This window comes from Microtus pennsylvanicus, chromosome 1 (assembly GCF_037038515.1).
Source record: "Microtus pennsylvanicus isolate mMicPen1 chromosome 1, mMicPen1.hap1, whole genome shotgun sequence".
Lineage (NCBI taxonomy): Eukaryota > Metazoa > Chordata > Mammalia > Rodentia > Cricetidae > Microtus > Microtus pennsylvanicus.
Window position 1 is genome coordinate 149,620,248 of NC_134579.1, and position 20,289 is coordinate 149,640,536.

At 41.9% G+C, this 20,289-nt stretch overlaps 1 protein-coding gene across 4 annotated transcripts in view; it reads right to left on the reverse strand.

The window, feature by feature from the left end:
• LOC142860766 (ubiquitin carboxyl-terminal hydrolase 29-like) overlaps nucleotides 1-20,229 on the reverse strand; it is a 211,181-nt gene extending 190,952 nt beyond the window's left edge. Inside the window, exons 1-2 of one of the 4 annotated variants that reach the window (XM_075992510.1) lie at nucleotides 19,487-20,183; nucleotides 12,549-12,637 (exon numbers count right to left, since the gene is read on the reverse strand). The gene's annotated coding sequence lies outside the window, so the exon portion shown is untranslated. Of the gene's footprint in view, nucleotides 1-12,548; nucleotides 12,701-19,486 lie in introns of all 4 variants that reach the window. The other 3 variants (XM_075992497.1, XM_075992504.1, XM_075992489.1) reach the window with 3 other exon arrangements.
• Nucleotides 20,230-20,289: the final 60 nt, after the last annotated feature.

A 20,289-nucleotide genomic window follows, 5' to 3' on the forward strand; every position in this document is an offset into this window, starting at 1 on the left:
GGCAGGGCTTTTTACCTACCCAGCCATTTTGCTGGGCTCAGATTGTATTTATGACTATTAATGACCCCAACTATATACATCTGGTATTTCCATTGACTTCAGTCAATAAATTTTCCTTTTTATTGAAGCCAATCTGAAGTTAAAATATTGTTTTAGATCCCAGGTCATTTAAGTATTTTGCTCTTTTTTCCCATTGACAGTAAATTCTATGAGAACAGATGGTAAATATATTTTGTTCACTGGTACGGTCTCCTTGCCTAAAACCATATCTGACACTGTAAGCATCGCTCCATGTATGTGAGTGTTTTTATTATTCATCACTATTGATCTCACCCCAATCCCAACAGGCTCATTTCTATGCAACACCGTGTTTGGCTTTATTTTAATTCATTTCTACATCCCCCCGATCCTAGTATATGTTCCATATATAATAGCTCCCTTTGTACCACAAGAAATAAGAAAATAGATACCACATCTGTTTTAATAACAATTGCATCCCGTGGACCCAGTACTGCCTAACATACAAAACCCCACTCCCTAATCCTCATTGGTAGAACGACAGACTAAATGGATTGATAAATTTTAAGCATGCGTGAAGTAAATGCCACTGTGGTTGGTAGAAGCTTCCGAAATGAGAGACTGTGACTTTATGGGGGTCTGCAAAGAGTCGCATAGCCAACTGTCTGCAGTTCGGGAGAGACAAACAAAATTCTTGCATAAGCTAACAGTGAGCTTCAGGGCTTCAGCGAATACTCCCTTCCCCCACCAAGTTAGATTGACTCCAATTACTCTGGTTTAGGCCCTTTCAAGAGCTGTTAGCTGTTGTTAGCCACAGAGTCAGGTTCATTCTATTACCATGGAAACTGCGGCTGGAGTGTGGAAGGAAAGCTGAGGAATGGGCAGGGGTTGAAATTTTCCAGCTCTCAAGGCAGCCTGTGGGGGTGGGGGGAGAAAATCTGACCAGCATACTATCGGGTCTCAATAAACTTAATGAATATTCAATACTTAATAAAAGTATGAGACCAAAAATTAATTAATCATAATACTGTATGGGAGCTCTCAATTAAGGCAACATATATATATATACATATATATATATATATATATATATATATATAGAGAGAGAGAGAGAGAGAGAGAGAGAGAGAGAGAGAGGCTGGAGAGATGGCGCAGCGGTTAAGAAAGCTTACTGCTCTTGCAAAGGATCCAGCTTAGATTGCAAGCCCTCACGCAGGGCAGTTCAAAAACTACCTGTAACTCCAGGCTCCAGACCGATCAGACCTCTCTGACTTCTAAGGAGCATCTTCCCTCACATGCACATTATGTCTCTCTCTCTCTCTCTCTCTCTCTCTCTCTCTCTCTCTCTCTCTCTCACACACACACACACACACACACACACACACAAAATTTAAAGCTTTTTTTTTAAAAAAAAAGATGATAAAAATACCACAAAGCACTACTTTATAAATTGTAGTTTGTTGCACACAGTCTGCTGCTCTCCTTTGACTATAGAACCGTTTGGAGGTGCATATTTATAAATCCCATTACAGGACAGATTTCTTTCCTCCTCCACCTCTCTTTCTCTAAAAGGAGAAAAGTTGTCTTCCCCCTCAGACTTAACAGCTGCTTTAGGGTGCCAGACAAAATACAGGACAGCCAGGGTATCCAAGCTGGACATTCTGTGTGTGTGTGTTTTTAAAATTGTTTATCTGAAATTCAAATTTAGTCGGGCTATTCTGTGTTTCTTTTTTCATTTGCTAAACCTGGAAGCCCTAGCTCTCACACTAGGCCGCTTTGTAGCAAAAGCAACATTGGTTTTGTCAGCTCCTCTATTAGGCCATTCACCAACAGCGGCTCCAGACACTGTACCCTTTCAGCGCTAAGTCAGCCACCGGGAACACAGTTAGCGAGTGGGTGAGGCAAACAGCTCAGTTGAGAGAGGGCTTGTCCTGCGTGAGTGGAATCCTGAGTTGGATCCCCAGGACTCAGGAGGGGGAAGCAAGATGATCAGAGGTTCAAAGTCATCTTGGCTAGTTTGAGGCTAGCCTGGATAGCATCAGATTTTTGTTTTCAAAGAAAGAGGTGGGGGGGGGGGAGGAAGAAAGAAAGAGAGAGGGGGTGGGGAGAGAAAGAGAGAAAGAGAGATTGAAAGAAGAAAGAAAAACATGTCACAGAACACCTATTCCCTGCCAATTACCGCTGTAGATGAAATGCTTCATGGAACCCATGTCCACTCCCTCCCTCAGAGCTAGAAAAATCCTGTATCTGCCTTTTTCCCTCTCCAACAGAAGGAAATCTATTGAAAATATGATTAAGGTAATTCTAAGCTGGAAATTTACTGTGAAAGGCTTGTAGGTTGTAGTGTAAAAGGAGCGTGCACAAACACGCATCTCAAAGAACCTCAGACCCTGGGTAGATTACATAGAGGCCATCTTTCCATTGCCTACAGATGAATCGGTGAGTAGCAGATAGCAGCCGCAGCGGGCATGCGCAAACACTGGGCACCTGACTTACAGATGGAAAAGATGGGGTTAGAGTGCCTGGGCCTGGAGCTCATAGGCATCTAAGCAGGTAGGTGTCTCAGGTGGCTGTTCTCAGCAGCCCACTGGGAGCCTTGATGATGGCACAGTCCAGATTCCCCAAGGGTTTAAAAATCCTGGAACCGAAATGAACAGTAAAAGCCTGGGGCCTTCTTCTCCCCCTCCCCCCTCTTCTCCCCACACCGCACCACACCACACTACACAGCTGATGTGTTTCTCTGAACTGGGTGTTCCTAATTAGCATGGGCCAGAGGGGGAGAAAATCTGTGCGAGGCTTAGCAAGGGGTCTAAGACTCCTCTGCCAAGGTACCTGACCTTCAAGTCGCTTTATTGGACTTTGGTTCACGGAAGTCAAAATTGCGCTTCGCATACTGCTTTGGAGTTGTTGTTTTAAGGAAATTTATGGAGTGGCAGTTCCTTGCTGCAGATCTGTTTCCGGATCAGCTGTGGGACATTGCCAGCATTCACTTTCAGAATACTCCCATCCACCCCTCACCAGAAGAGAAAGGAAAAAAACCCTTCCCATCAGCCCATTTGTGCGGGTTGTGGCTCCCAGTGCCAGGGAAGCACCCATCTGTCTGTCTTTCCATTTCCAACACTTCATTTAAAAAAAAAACAAAAACAAACAAACCCGGAATCTTCTTAATTTATCATCACTTCTTTTATCTAATCAGCCAGTTTACCGGCAGTTTGAGACCACCGTTAAATGTCTTAAAAGTTCAGAAGCCCAAGGCAGGACGTTCAGGTGAGTCACTATTGAGTGTGTCTGGAAAGAGGAGGTCTGGTCATCCCAACCCCAACCCCCATCCCATTATCACCCTTAAATTTGGCTTCTTTGGCCAGTTCCTCTTTACCCCGATTGACCACGCTTGTTATTTTCTAATTTACTGATGAGAAGACTGTTAAGGGGCTGCCTTTGTTCTCCACCGGCCTGGCTTTGGATCCAGGCGCTCTCCCTCCCCACCCTTGTGATTCTTGTGCGGTAGCTTGCTGGGAACACTAGTTTCTGGATTAAATGAGTTGCTGAAGAGAAACTTACTGCATAGATGCAGTCCATCTGGCTAGAAACATTAGCTCTCCTTTTCCTGCAGGGATTCTTAATTTTATCCAACTATCCATCTATCTAACTCTTCATGAGCTCCTCAAATGAAAAAACAAAACAAAACCGGCTGGGTGTGATGGAAAATGCCTTTTATCTCAGCACTCAACAGGCAAAGGCAGTAGGCTCTCTGAGTTTAAGGCCAGCTTGGTCTGCACCAAGAGTTCCAGGCCAGTCAGGGCTACATAGTGAAATCTCTCAAATCAAACATGCAGCAAAGGGTAGAGCCCTAGCCAAGGTTCCATGGCTTCAGAATGGCTCTTCTAACCATATAGTCCACTGAAATACATAAAGTTTGGGATGGAGCAAGTGTTTAAGTGGCTATTAATCTACTTGTGTGGTGTTTTTATTTGTGAGTTCATTTTCTCTGTTCTTAGAAAGGAATCTTTTAAGGAAATGATTACACTTTTTGTGTGTGCATGTATGTGAATACCAGCCTGCCACAGTGTTTGAACAGAGGTCAGAAGACAACTCTCAGGGGTTAGTGTCTTCTTCCAGCGTGTGCAGACCCTTGGGTCAAACTCATGTCATTAGGCTTGGTGGCAGGATGAGAGGAGCCATCTCATCTACCCTGCCTATTTAGAGAACATCTCTAGCCCAGGGTGGCCTCCCCACTTCCTATGTAGGCAAACATGATCCTTAACTTTCTCCACCTTTGGAGTCAGTGCTGGGTTCATAGGCGTGTACTACAATGTGTGGTTGTATGCATTGCTGAGGATCGAATCCAGGACTTAGTACATGGTAAGTAAACATTTTACCAACAGATCCACAGCCCTAGCTGGGATTCTGTGTTTGGGGAGAAAAAAAATGGTGGTATTAAATATTGTTGGCAAGCCCCCTCAACCTCCGCTCTTTTTAATGGTCCAGGTCAATTTATAACACAAAAGTATTTGTTCACTTGGAGTTGATGGGAATTTATTCCTCCCTCCTCCAAGATCATCTTGATAATTTGGCATTTAATATTTTTTCAACAATAACCAACCGTTCAACTCTGGAAATGAGGCATTTGCTTGATATATGCAGTTTTATTTGATTAAAATTAAATGCTATTGTGTTTCGAGCATACATAGTCTGTGGAGGTAGAGACGGGTTAGAGTCCTGACTTCTTTCCAACGAATGGGGTTGCTGAACAATTTTCTTAACCTTTTGAGGCCCAGGCTTCGGGCACAGAAACGGGTAACAATGGCATGCTACCTTGCCTGCTGTCGGAGGGATTAGCCAGAAGTCTCGGCGTAAGCAGAGTACCTGGCAGCCAGAGAGCATTGCACAACTCTCAGCTGTTGTTATTTTCATTATGCTGAGTCCCTTCCAATTACAGTCCCTTGGGGATTGTAAACCTCTGTGAACCAGTTAATTAAAATGAACTGGGAAGAACTCCACTGGTTTCTAGGCCTTGGCACGCTGTATGGAACGGATGAATTATCTGTTCCTTGAAAGTTGGAAGGAAGTTTCTGCTCCTACTAAAGTCACCATTTCGAGTCATGCCTTTTCTTCCCTTGAGGGGGAGGGTTGTTTTTTAATACTCCTCTGCCATTTAAGTAAGGGTTTTTAAAAATTTAATCCTAAGAATGGGGTCAGCCAACTCTTTCTGTAAAAACCAAAATGGCAAATTTTTAGACTCTGTGGCACATACCATACCGTACCTTCTTTTTAAAGAAGTTTTAAAAGTGTGTGTGTGTGTGTGTGTGTGTGTGTGTGTGTGTGTGTGTACCCACACCGAGAGCAGAAGGCAGGAGTGGGGTGTTAGATTCCCGGAAGCTGATGCTAACAGGTGGTTTTGAGCTACCCTGTGAGTGCTGAGACTTAAGCCCCAGGTTCTGGAAGAGCAGCCAGTGCTCTTAACCACTGAGCCATGCCTCCAGCCCTCCAATATGGGTTTTAATGGTGGTCAATTACTTAGCCATTTATCCATGTGACTTTGGACCCATTCCCCCAACTTCTCTGTACCTGTCCTCCTCTGTAAAATAGGATTTACTGATAGTGCCTGCTATAGACAGGTGTCATGGGCATTTGATAAGCTAACAGCTATTAAGTTCTTAGAGGTTTTCCTGGCACTTATCAGTTGTCGATATTAGCTTTATTACTTCAAAATAAGGTATACTTGGGGCTTAAATGCCTGTGCCACATTGTTAAGATGTCTCTCTCTTCTCTTGCTGCTGTTAAAATGTATAATGCATGAGAATTATTCCTCGGAAGGTGAAGAAAGTTGTCTATAAATGACAAGGGCTTGGAGTACATTTTGATGAAAGCGCTCCTTTGACATTGCCAAGTTCTTAGCATCCACCTTTCCAGAACGATAACATTTCATTATGGCTTTCAAATTTAATAGCCTAGAAATGTACCCAGTGGTTAGTGAAGAGTTCAGACATCTGGCAGATTTGGGTTTGATTCTGAGACCTGCCATTCTTGCTAACTTGTAACCTGGAGGGGGAAAAAAAAAGACACTAACCTTTCAAGGCTCACCTCTCTCCTGTGAAAGCTGGCTGGAAAGGGCCATTATCTCATAGGGTCCTTACAGTAATTAAAGACAACTTGTTAAAGAGTCTGATGGGGGGTTACATGCTGTAAAATTTTAATGTGATAGCTATTGTTTTTACTATCCTCCAGGGCATTTGCTCAGGAAGATCCATATAAGATTAAAAGCCATTTGCTGGGTTCCTCAAAGAACAGTGTTCCCTATTACTGTAGGTCCCAGTGCCTAACTCGGGGAAAGATGGCTCAGCAGTTAAGAGCGCTCACTGCTCTTGCAGGGGACCAGAGTTTGGTTGCTAGCATTCCATACCCAGGCAGTTTACAACTGCTTGTAACTCCAGCACCAGGGGATCCCCCTCTCTCCTTTGGTATGAGGCATGAGTGTGTGTGTGTGTGTGTGCGCGCGCGCGCGCACGCGTGCATGCGCGCGCACTTGCATGTGCTCCTGCACAAACACATACAGAGTCTTTTCTTATTTAAAAGATGCCTAATTGTAGTATAAGGATTAATTGGTTCCTGAAGGTTGCCTTCACAAGCCTGCTAGTCATGCTTTCTCAAGGGTGGGCATTACTGAAGCCTTTCTGGTATATCTGTGTGGGATTGTTTTAGAACGTCGCAAGCCTTATAGATAAAACCAGAATTGAATCCTGTCTTTCTCAGCATATTAGGTTCTGAGCTTGAGCTGGCAACATCCTCTCTGAGTTACAGGTTTCTCATCTTCAAAACAAGTGTATTGGTTTCAGCTTCACTAAGGCTGCTGGGTGGATGAATGTACCCTCACATACATTTCTGATGTCAGCTCTATTAAGCCATGATTCACATACCTAAGAGTCACCCATTTCAAGTGGATGATTCAGTAGCACCAAATGTACTCCAAGAGTCACCCAGCTATTACTGTAATCTATCTAAAGAAACTCTGACCCTCTGCTCCCCTTTTCCACCCACCCGTAGGCCACCCTTACATTTCCTCTATGAATTCTCCCATTCCTGATGTTTCACAGAAATGACATCATCTAATAGATGGGATTTTATGACTGGCATTTTATTGCTCTTGTTTAGCAATTTGTTTCCCAACTTCATGCTATAGCATGTAGCAGGACTTCATTTCATTTTAATTTTTACAATCTTTTATTTAATGGGTATGGGTGTTTTGCCTGTATGTATGTTTGTGCATCACATGACTGCCTGGTGCCCAAGAAGGCTAGAAGAGGGTGTTGGATCCCCTATAACTGTTGTGAGCCACCATGCAGGTGCCGGGAATTGAACCCAGGTCCTCTGGAAGAGCAGCCAGTGCTCTTAACTGCTGAGCCATGTTTGATTTTCAGCAGCCATGTATGTGCACACCATGTCAAGGCCAGAGGACAACTTGCAGGAGTCAGTTCTCTCTCTTCACCATGTGGGTCACAGTGTGGAATTGAGATCATCAGGTCTGGCTGTAAGTGTCTTTACCTGGGAGCCATCTTGCTGAGCCCCACAAAGTATTCTTTTAATATTTGGACTTAGCAGCAGTGTTTGTGGAAAAGTTGGTTACCTTTAACATGAATGTTTAGCTTTCGATTGCATAACTCCTTGAGCAGGTGAAAAAACTAACTTTAAATTTTTAAGAAACCTTGGTTGGGCTGGACAGAGGTGGCACACACCTTTAATCCCAGTACCCAGGAGGCAAAGGCAGGCAGATCCCTGTGAGTTCGAGGCCAGCCTGTTCTACAGAGTGAGTCCCAGGACAGCCAAGGCTGTTACACAGAGAAACCCTGTCTTGAAAAACCAAAAAAGAAAGAAAGAAAAAAAGAAAGCTTGGATTTTCATCATTGAGGGGAGTGATATGAATTTGTGTATCAACCAAACACACACATACAGTCCCAAGAACTTATTTGTTTTGTAAATTAGTGTTTATTGTAATCTGACTATTCAAGCACCGAGCCAGCTAGTCCTGAGGACTTGCAGAGCTCAGCGGAGACCTCCAGAGTCCCCACTTAACGTCTCCACTTACTTTAGAATAAGCAAATCGGCTGTTACATATCCCAGAGTCCTCTTCCTCTCAGGCCTCGCCTGCGCCCTGCATCTCAGATATCCACTAAATAAAACTTCTGTCAACCCAATCTCCACAGGGCTAATGTCTGATGCCTTTTCTCTTTGCCACACATATACAAATCATTAGCAAGATTTATTTATATAGTCTTCAAAGAGAGTCTTGAAACTGTTCGCTTCTCCCTGTCTCTGCTGTTACTATGCTTGGAGTCTGTTGGTCTCATCTAGGCAACTGCCTCATGCCTGGCCTTTCCTCTCCCTCTCTTTCCTATTTCTGTTCTAGCTCTCCACAGAACAGCCAGAATCATCTTAATGAATGGCATCATTTCAAAATATTCAGACACCCCTTACCATATTTAGGATTACATTTTCTTAGTTCTTTCTCTTTTTTTCTCAACATTTTTTTATTTTTCCATTTTCATGTGTGTGCATGCACGTATGTGTGTGTGCTTATTTGCACACGTGAGGATATGTGTGGGAGTGCATGTGCACTGGTGTGTGCGTGTATGTTTGCATTGCACATGTGTGTGCTTGAATGTGTGTGTGTTCACATGTACACACGTGAAGACCCTCCCTCCGTCATTCTTCCACGTTATTCATTAAGGCAGGGCCTCTCAAGCAAACCTAGAGCTCGCTGGTAGGGCTAGTTTTGCTAGCCAGCTTGCTTGGATGACCCCTGTCCCTGCTTTCCCAGACAGGAATTACAGGTATGCTGCCGTCCCCGCCCAGCATTTATGTTAGTCCCGGGGATCTGAACTCTGGTTTCCATGCTTAAGTAGCACGTGCTTGGAGTCATAATTTGGAATTAAACGTCAGGTCTTTCTATTGCCCTTAACTCCTGACGAATCGTTCACTCTTCCATACTCGTGCAGTCTCACCAACCCCATTTTCTGCCCCACATTGTCCTCCAGACATTCTGGTGCTTTGTCTGCCTGCCTGCTTTCCTTTCTTTCCTCCTTTCTTTTACTTATATTTCTAACATTTATGGCTTTGTGCAGCGTAATTCTATCCATCTGGAATGTTCTTGCTCTTCCCACACCTGACTCTCCTTAAAATTTAGTCTTAGCTGCCCTTCCTCGAGAAGCTTCTCCTGGTTACCCTGTGTCTGCCATAGAAGCACACCTTCCCCCATTTGCATTTCTCCTCCCCCCTTTCTTTTCTTTCTAAGCATTTGGCATCATCTTTACAAGTTAATTTGTCAGCTTACCTACTGGATGTGTCTTCCACGCTGGAGACTAAAACTCTAAAGTCGTAGTTAATTAAATAACTGAGCTCACATGAAAACCACTTTGATTTCATTCTCAAGGAGTCATACACATGCCTGGCATTTGCCTTTATCACTAGTAGGCTCCCAAATATTACCAGGAGGACAGCAGCATCCATGTTTACTTATGTGGACTCTGCCTGTTGATATCAATGGTTCCTGACTCACGATGGCTTGACTTACATTTTTATTTCTGACTCTAGGATTGAGGGAGTGCAATTTGCATTCATTGGAAATTGTATTTTGAATTTTGATCTTTTTCCCAGGGTAACAATATGTACTATGATGCTCTCTAGGGAATCTGGGCAGGAAGCCATCACTCCCAATCAGCCACATGAGCTTGAGGCTAAACAACAGATACCTTCTTTTTAAATTTGAATTTAATTTTTTTCCCGTTGAGATAGGGTCTCATATAGCTCAAATTGGACTCAAAGTCACTATGTAGCTAAGGATGACCATGAATCTCTCAACCTTCTGCCTCCAGCTCCCAATTGCTGGGATTATGGGTGTGCAACACCACACACAGCTTTGTGTAGTGCTAGGAGTCAGACCCAGGGCTTTGAGCAGACTAGACAACTACTCTACCCACGAAGCAATACCACCAGCTACAAATAGCTACCTCACGGCATTCACGTTGTTAAGCTATGTTGGTAGCTGACATTTTTTAAATTTAATTTTGTAATATAATATATATGAGTGTTTTGTCTGTATGTATATATGTGTGCTACATGCATGCCTGGTGAGCAAAGAGACCAGAAGAAGCTATTGGATCCCTTAGAACCAGAAGGGGATGGTTGTGAGCCATTATGTAGGTCCTGGGAATTGAACGCAGGTCATCTGCAAAGGCAGAGAATACTCTTAACTGCTGAGGCATCTCTCAGCTCCTAGATTTATTTTGGAACTTGAGATATTTTCACCTTTCACTGTAAGTAGTGCCACCATCAGTAGAGGGGCATCTGTAGTTTTATTTAGTAGTTAAACTAGGGGCTAGAGAGATGGTTCAGTGGTTGCTGCTTGTCTAAAGGACCCAAACGACCATGTGGGGCAGCTCACATTGTCTGCAACTCTAGATGCAGGGATCCACCACCTTTTCCTGACCTTCTTGGACATGGAAGTCATATTCACATGTGCTGTGCAAGCACGCACACAGACACACACACACACACACTTACATGGAATCTTAAAAAGAACTAGAAAATATAACCAAATAATTTAAGGAGATTGAATCTATGATTGAAAACCTCCCACAAAGACTTCATTATAAATCCAACCAACTATTCAAGGAAGAAGCAGTTCAAAGAAGTTCAAAGAAGGGAAGGGAAGATTTGCACACCCATTTCCCGAGACCAGTGTTACACTAACACTAGATCCAGACCAGGATACTACAAGAAAATAAAAGTCACTGTTCCTGATGAATGCAGAGGCAAAAATCTTCTACAAAATACCAACAAATGAAATTTAGCTCATCATGTACCGTGCTCAAGGGGTGGGGGTGGGGGGTGGATTAGCAGTCACAAGTCAAGCTCTGTGGCATTCTAGTTTAATGGAAGAGGATTAATCCTCAGCTCTGTAGTTAAAGAGTATTTAGCCAAGTTCAGCATCCTTTTAGAATAAAAACCTTGGGAGGTAAGTGTAGAAAGCACGTACCTCGGCACAACAAAGGCCTTTTTTTGGCAAACCCATAGTAACATAATAATGATAAAACAAAATACACAACGTTTTTCCTCTAAGAATCAAGACAATTTTTTTTAGACAATGTCTGTCTATATTCTGGAGCTCACACTGTAGACCAGACTGGCTTTGAATTCACAGAGATCCTCCTGTCTCTGAATTCCCCACATGTTAGGATTAAAGGTGTGTGCCACCATGCTTACTTATCAAGACAAAAATGCATTCTTTTACCATGTCTTGTCAATATGATCCCGACATTTCTATCCAGAACAATCATATCAGGAAAAAAAAGGCATAGAAATTAGAAAATAAAAAGGTAAGATGATCTGTTTGTAGTTGGCAAGATCTTACATATAGAAAACTCTAAAGATAACATAAAAATAGTCTGCCAGAATTGATAGATTAATTTAGCACAAAATCAAAATAGAGAAATCAGTACTTTATAATCAACAATGGGCTACCTGCAAAGGAAATCAAGAAAACCTTGACTCAGTGGGTCAAGGCACTTGCTGCCGAGGCTGGAAGGCTGGACTACAACCGTAGTTGAATCCCCTGGACCCCACATTATGGAAGGAGAGAACCAACTACCAAAACTTATCCTCTTTACATACCAAGACACAGTTGAATCATGTACACACACCACACACACACACATACACACGTACCACACACACAACTATGACAGACTAGAAACTAGAAAAACAATTATCTTTGTAGCCTCGTTCATGTATCAAATGTCCTTTACCTGCCTTTTGCCCTTCATTATCATCTGCTATAACCTTCCTGTGGTCTCCTTTCTTAATATACTATAATCACACTTCTATTTGTATATGTGTGCATATATATAATTAACTAATATCTTTTACACACAAACACACATACACAAACAAGTGTACATTATAGGCTGATATCTACTTATGGCAGCCAAAGTGTTTTGTTTTGCTTTTCCCTGAGTTTTGATCGCTAACTTTATATTTTCCAAATCCATCCATTTTTCCCAAAAACTTTGTGATTTCAGTTTTTCTTAATAACTCAAGACTATTCCATTCCTTTCTCCCACCCAAGGAATTTTAAAATGACAGTGACAAAGGACTCTAACAGACATTAATCAGAAGACGCCGTCAGGTACGTGAAAGCATGCTCAGTGTTAATAATCATAGGGGAAAGGTAAGCTAAAACCATGAAGAGATGTTACGTCATACCTTCTAGAATGGCTGTTAAAAACCAATATATGGGCATGAATGTGGAGAGAAGAAAGTCTTATTAGAGCGATGTAAATGAATATGGAAGTTCATAAGCACATATCAAAGCATACCATAGCATGGCATAAATATATCAATTGTTACCTACCTTAAAAGACAAGAAATCAGACAACTTTAAATGTACAGCTACTGATTTAAAATAATAGTAATAAACACTTCACAAGTTCAAATAACACTTTAAGTGAAAAAGACTTTTTGAAACAAAAGATTACCTGGTAGCGTCACTTTACATCTCTGCGAATCTCTTCAGTGCCAGACGTGGTAGGGAACAGCTGGATTCTCGTCTGCTGGAGCCTTCTGCCTGTTATGGTATCACAGGTCGCACTGCCTCAGGAAAATGTCACTGTACACTCGGAAGCAACAACTGTTGTAAGCAATGAAGACAAACACTGTGTGCGTATGTGCGCTGCATGTATACACATCCAAGTGTGCATGTGTGTCAGATCATTGTCTGGTGTCTTCCTTCATCACTCTCCAGTTTATGTCTTGAGACAAGGTCTCTCACTGAACCTGAAGCTCACCAGTTAGGCTATGCTTGCTGGCCAGCAAGCCCCAGAGATTGTTCTGTCTGTCTATCTCCCCAGCACTGGGATTGCAAATGGGTCTCGTGACCAACTGCTTATGATGTCGGTGCTGGGGATTGAACTCAGGTTCCACGCTCGCAGAGCAAGAGCTCTACCTGCTGAGTCATCTCCTCAGCCCACGCGGAAATGCTTTTGATTGATATGGTCCCATGACTTTGTGGGTTCATACTCTGAATTAAAGTCTATTTTGGTATAAATTTGGAATTATAGAGACATCTTATAATAATATTTAAGATAGGTTAGTGATAGTGATATTTAGTGACAATGGATACTTTTTTCAGTTTTAATGGCTCTAACTGGAATGTTTTATATATCTCTCTCATGGATGAACATTTTATGGATATTGTATCTTTTCAAGAATATTGAAAGTAAGGGCTAGAGTGATGGCCCAGAGGTTAAGGGCACATGTTGCTCTTACAGAGGACACAGGTTCAAATTCCAGCACCCACATAGAGGCTCACAACCATTTGTAACTCTAGCTTGAAGGGGAATATAATACCCTTTTTTTGGCTTCCTCAGATGCAAACAATGCAAATATATGCATGTATGATTCAAATACATACATGCAGACGAGACAGCCACATGCATAAAAAACCCAGCTAAATCTAAGAGCCAGAATTTTAAAAAGCAACAAATTGCTTTCATTAACAGAAGAGGAAATTATTATAATACTCTAATAGGTGGGGAAAACAGAAATGAAGCGGCAGCAAAGGGTTGTTTAAGAACATACTGGCTAGGAATGCTGCCGAGTGGAAGCCCCCCCGCCAGCTGATCACCGATATTCCATGCGTATTCCTATTCTAAAGGCTAGGGACGAAATCCCGCATCCTTAGAAAGAGACATTATGCCTGACGGGAAGGTTTCATCTTCAGCGTTAGATGACAAAGGAATAAAATTGTCAGGACGACAAAGAGAAAAACATAGAACCAACATCTTTAAACCCCCTTACCTGGCTATGCTTTTACTCAAAAAAATGTCTTTTAAACGTGTTGTAATGAGGGGGAAAAATGAACCTGGAAGGAAGGAGGGAGACTTAAGAATGAATGACTTGGCAATACACCAGTCTTTATGATTAATAGTTTCCACTATAAAATGGATTTTGGGGTGGTTGGGGGTTAAAATGTATAATTAGCTGGGACCCATGGTGCATGCTTTTAATCCCAGTGCTCACGAGGTAGGGGGCAGATTGATGTCTGTGAGTTCAAAGCCGGCCTGGCCTGCATAGTGAGCTCCAGGAAGGCCAAGGCTACCCAGTGAGACCCTGTATCAAGACAAAACAAACAACCAAACCTAGCTGAACAAACAAACAAACCAAAAAGGTATACCTACAATTATGGTAGAGATAAGAAATTCCATGTATTGCTAAGGTGTGCCAGTACACGTAGTATTTTCTTAATGTTTGTATATAAATTAAGAATTTAAAGAATTAACAGGACTTAAATGGAAGAATGGAATAAACAAACAAAGGAAATAAAAGACAGTAAGGAAAACTCAACCAACTCAATAGAAAATCTGGGAAGGAGAAAATGGCAGCAAAAAAAAAAAAAGCATATTACATAAATATGCCAGTATTTGCAAGTGTAAAAGCATAGGCGTATCAGTTTATATTAATTGAAACTATTTAGAATGGATAGCTAAAGCAGACAAAATAGAACAAAAAATAGTGGCAATATAAACACAGTTAAGAAGCTTAGTCTTCTGAACTTAAATAGAAATTAATGCTTGGCAATTAGAGGACAGCTGGCTCTTGTCTAACACCTCGAACAATTCAAAGCAGTCATACCTTAAACCAAAGGAAGCCTAAAGAAATGGCAAATTGCACAGACTAGTCTTATTTGACTGCAATGCAGTGGATTTTCAAAAATCTACATTCAAAAGATATTTCTTTTTTACGTACTTCAGAGCCGTAAACGCATTCCTCTAGGCCACTAATGGAAACAAAGTGCGCATCTGAACCACGATGAGGTATGTGGGATCCGGTTCAAGTGGCACTGGGAGGAGAATTTATAGCCTTCGATGCATATGTTAGAAATTAAGAGAGAATAAAAATAAACGAGATAAATATGCAACTCAAGAAGCTAGGAAAAGGAGCCCAAATAACTAGGAAAGAAATGAAGAGCAAATTAAATGACAAAGAAAAAAGAATGTGGCAGTCAGAATCAAAAGCCACTTTTAAAAAAAGGCATAAAAAACAAAACAAAACAAGAACTGTATCAATAAGAAGCAGAATCCTATTGGAAGAAAGGATGATAAACTGTAAGCTAAAGTATTTTATAAGGCTTGTATAATTTCGATACCAAAGCCAAACAAGGACAGTAAAATAATAATAATAAAAAAGTGTGAACTGAAACACAAAACTGATATCCAGCTGCATGTGTAAAGCAGACCCTCATAGCACCGGTAAGTAGGGCTTAGGAATGTAAACACATTTTAACCCCAGCAACTGCTGTGCTTCACATCCTTAGCAGATAGGAAATCATCAAATCGCAACAAATACAGAAAAGCCATAAAATTAAACTCATCAATGGTATAATTTTTTTAAGCTAGGATTTTTATAACCTCCAATAAAAAGACTCTTGTCAAAATGTATACAGTGGACATTTGTACTCGAGGCAAAGCTAAGACTGTCCTTTCTCTCAAGTCTGGAATCAGAATTATTTTGTCTCACCACAGAGATACGATTGTTAATGAAAGTTTCAAACAAACAAACAAAAAAACAATTATTAGTGAAGATATTAATATTTTCAAAATCCCTGAGAAATCTATAAAAAGATAACCAGATAACAACAACAACAAAAAAAAACCTGCCAGCCAGTTCACCAGCTCACACACCAACACACAGCTAGCAATGGCCAATATTCCCTTCAAAAAAATTGCATAACTCAAGTTAATTCATGAGAAAATCATCATACGAACCCAAATTGAGAAATGTTCTATACAGTATTTCCCTTTGTAAACCCCCAACCAAACAGCCAAGTTTATGGAAAATAGGGGATGCTAAGAAACAGGGTCCGAATATAGGAGTGTGTGTGTGTGTGCGTGTGTGTGCGTGTGTTTGGTGGTGGTGGGGGGGGTCCTGTTTGTGTGTGTGTGGTATTGGGGGGTCCTGTGTGTGGTATTGGGGGTCCTGTTTGTGTGTGTGTGTATATGCGTCTAGTATTGTGGGGTCCTGGAATTTTTTTTTTTGTGTGTGTGTGTGGTATTGGGGGGTCCTGTGTGTGGTATTGGGGGTCCTGCTTATGTGTATGTATATGTGTGTAGTATCATGGGGTCCCGTTTCTTCTATGTGTGTGTGTGTGTGTGTGTGTGTGTGTGTGTGTTGTATCGTAGAGTATTGATCTGTGTGTGCATGTGTGCGTGTGTAGTTGGTGGTGTTGATGTTGGGGTCCTGTTTGTATGTGTGAGTGTGGTATTGGGGGTCCTGCTTGTATGTGTGTATGTGTGTAGTATCATGGGGTCCTCTGTGTGTGTGCGTTGAATCATATTGTGTGTGTGTGTATGGTATTAGGGGTCTTGTGTGTGTGTATATGTGGATTGTGGGGTCCTGTTTTTGTCCATTTGTGTGTGTGTGTGTGTAGCATTGTGGGGTCCTGTTTTTGTCCATTTGTGTGTGTGTTTGTGTGTGTGTGGCATTGTGGGGTCCTGTTTTTGTGCATTTGTGTGTGTGTGGTATTGGGAGTTTTGTTTGTGATACAGACATTAATGGAAAGATGGGTAAAATCCAAACGCAGTCTGTATTCTCAAGTTTTGTGCTAGTATTGATTTCTTTTTGACGGTGTCCTGTGCCAGTGTTCTGTTATGATGTTCTCATCCAGGGAAAATTGCAGTAGGAATCTTTGTATTATCTTGACAACTTTTATAAATCTGAGTTGTTTTTTTTTTACAAAATAACCAAGTAGAAATGACCCACAATAATGGATAGAAAAAAAAAACACCTTCTAAAGGCAAATAGGACCTTTAAAGAAAAAAAAAACCTACCTATTACATTATCTTGATCATATCTGTAGGATAGGAACAAACAGCAGCGCAGACATGGTCAGAGATGGAGGCATTTGATAGCATGACATTTGCTGCCTTATCTAAATTACTCCCCAACCTTAATAAAACAGGAATACAAATCTCAGGAGGCTCTTTCATCAAACTCGACAAGCCCATTTGAAAATTCATTTGGAAGCAACAAGGTGAGGAACATTCAGAAGCATTTAGAAAACTGAAGAGTGGAGTGGCCCCTTCAGAAGTCAAGGCACTATAAATCGGTATTAATGAATATGGTGTGTTAATAATACACAGAGGTTGACAAATGGGCCAATAGAACAGACCAGAAATTTCAGGGAGACACGTGAGTCTTCCTGATACAAAAACATGAAGTGTGCGTGTGACATCCCTACCACTAGAAATACAAAAATAAAAAAGTTCTAAAATCTAGTATTCATTAGAATATTAGAATCTCTATTTACGTTCTTAAGGGCAGTTTTCTTAGGCATAAAAGCCAGGACTCATAAGGAAAGATAGTTGGATTTTATAGGGCCAATATCTGACGCCGTTTCAAGGCTCAGAGGTAGCATGGCTCTTTGCATTTTGTTGGTGGTGGTTGGTGTGGGGTCAGAAGGTAACTCAAACTCAGGGGGGGGACCCTTTCCTATGCTTTGAAAGAGCCTTCTGTTCACCTTCCAAAAACCAGTCTGGTGCAGGGTGGGGAGCACCAGAAGAAAGACTTTGGAATAGAGGAAACTTAGTAGGAAAACTGGCTGAGACTCTATGGGACAAATTTGGGGTGCGTTTTGGATGTAGTCAGTGGGATATCCTGAAAAAAAATAAAAGATTGTGAGGCTTTTGCCTATAACAACTGCCCCTGTTTTTAGAGACGAGGAAAAAGAAAAAAAAATGCTGTTTGTTAGTGGGGATTAGACCCAGTGTCTAATGCATGCGAGGCAAGCGCTCTACCAAGTGAACTACGTCGATCCCTAGCCCCTAACATGTTTTCAGTGCTTTTGAGTTACCTGTGAAATACATGAATGAAGCATCTGGCTTTCACGTGGATTGTGGAATATATGAGGCTAGGATTGTGTGGAGAGTTTTGTGCCATAGGATTAAAATTTGGGACCTATTGGTGTATGACTAGGCATCTAAACCTTGTGACTAGGTTAGGAAATAGGTGGCTACCTGTGAAGAGGTTGTGTAAGAATGGTAGCCATGTTCTGAGGCAAGAGCATTCGGCATTCGGAGGTTGAGTAAAGGAAAAGTGGGCTATGATAGGGGAAGAGGCCACGGAAATAGAGGAGCATGCAGTGTTGCCCCAAACAAGAGACAATAGAGAGGGTTGTTGTTACCCCTCCATTTCAGATGTTGAATGTAAGCACGAAGAGAATTGGTAAAATTGTCATGCAATTTCAGGGCCGTCAAAAGGAAGTCTTCATGGCACATATGTTAGCCAAAGACATGTAGGGAGGTTGTGTAGCTGGTGAAAAGAGACTGACTGTAATATGGAGAGAAAGTGAGCCTGAGGAATACTGAGGAACCGGGGTCCTAGCTCCCTGGGAGCTCTTAGAGCCTACTGAATTCTCAGAAAACCGATGACCCATGACCCAGAGATAAACTGGTTTTGCAGCTACAAGGGACAGAGTCCTTCAAATACGTTAAAATACACCCCCACCCAGGCAACTTTAACGAGACGTTAGGATTCCCTGGGGGCTCCAAAAACAATCTCTGCGGAGTCCTGAGCGCGGACTGCGTTTACCAGCTCTCCTGTTGAGCAGAATGGATAGTCAGATTCAAAGACTTAAGCATAGTGTGGCGTTCACCTTCACTGCATGCGCTTGCATAGAAAGGACAGTATTTTCATTCATACGCTATGCTTCTGTGGCTCTGCGAGGGGAGAAAGCCTGCCCAAGGTCCGGGGATTTAAAACTGCGTAGGCTATCCATAAGCACACCACTTCTCTGTCTAGCAAGCAACCACGAATAACTCCTTAAGTATAAATATAAAATTGAATCCGAGGTATCATAATTGCTGTACTCTTAGGTAAAACTGTTTTTAATCCACGGACCACGGTCTTGAATTTTTTTTCCCTTAAAATGAAAATACTGCATTTTATGTGCCTAATAAAAATATACGACCTGAAGTTTAGCGGCCACACAAAAATACAATTGTGTGGATTTACTGGAATTCAATTATGTTCTACAGAGTACATATTTAGCCATAAGAAAGAACGCCACGCTCCGTAAATACCCCCCCCCATATTAGTCTTTCACACACCTGTGCTTATTTCCTTTGCTTGAATTCCTTGGCAGTGAAATGGTTCCATCAATAGTACATTAACAAACTTTTAATAATTCATCGATTTTACTGCCAGGGAAGAAATACCATTTATCTGCCAAGAAAATTCATGGGCTAGGAGAATAAAGCCAAAATCATTTTTCTGTACTCTATCCTCCCCTCCCCCATTTCTTTTCCTAGAGGTAACCAGTTAAAATTTTCTTGTACACCGTTCCAGAAGCTTCGCCCACAATTCTATTTATTTTAAACAAAGAAACAAATGAGAGAGAAAAGCAGAAAACCACACTTACCATTCCGTTTGTACAAACTTCAGCAACGTGTTTTATTTCATCGCATCTATTACGGTCTAGGTCCTTTGCGGCAGCGATACCCCGTTATTTTTTCCGGTGACAGGAATTTCTTCTATGAGAGGCAGGCTTGGTAATCTACCTGCTCACTCCCCTCGCAATTTCTCGCTAGTCTACGCAGTAGATTTCGCGCAACGGTGGATGACAGCATGCGATTCAGCGCACTGCCATAAACCGCCTTCACCCGGTATCTCAGGTTGGCGTTTTGCTATGCCGAGTCAAGTCATGATTCTTCCAGCCATTTGTATTGTCCTCTGACTTGCGGTCTCTTTTGCCCCCTTTTTTTGGTTTGCCTTTGTCTGTCCCTTGTAGGTTTCCAATAGCTCTTCGTTTATTAAGGAAATGAGCTTAGTGCTTGGGTGTTGCAGGCAGAAAACTCCTTTCTTCCACCTTTATCGTTCGTGGTTAGACCTCAACGTATATGTTTTTGCCTCGATTTTTCATGGCTTTTTTTTCCTTTTCCCGTTTTTTAGACAAATATATGCTTGTCCTTTATCCCTCTCTTTCTTCTCAGGTTTTGCATTGGACCATCATTGGTAGGCATTTCAGTTTCACCTCGATTTCTTTTGGGGGGGCTGCATCCCTTCACACCCACATCCCATCCCCCTTTTCCAGACCCTGCTTGGGGGCCCCTAACACTGACTCCGTTGACGTCAACTCCGTGCCTTGGCGCCAAGCTGTTGCCTTGACAACCGTAGTCTGATTGGCAAGGTGTGGGAGGCGTGGTGAGGGACCGAGGCGGGCAA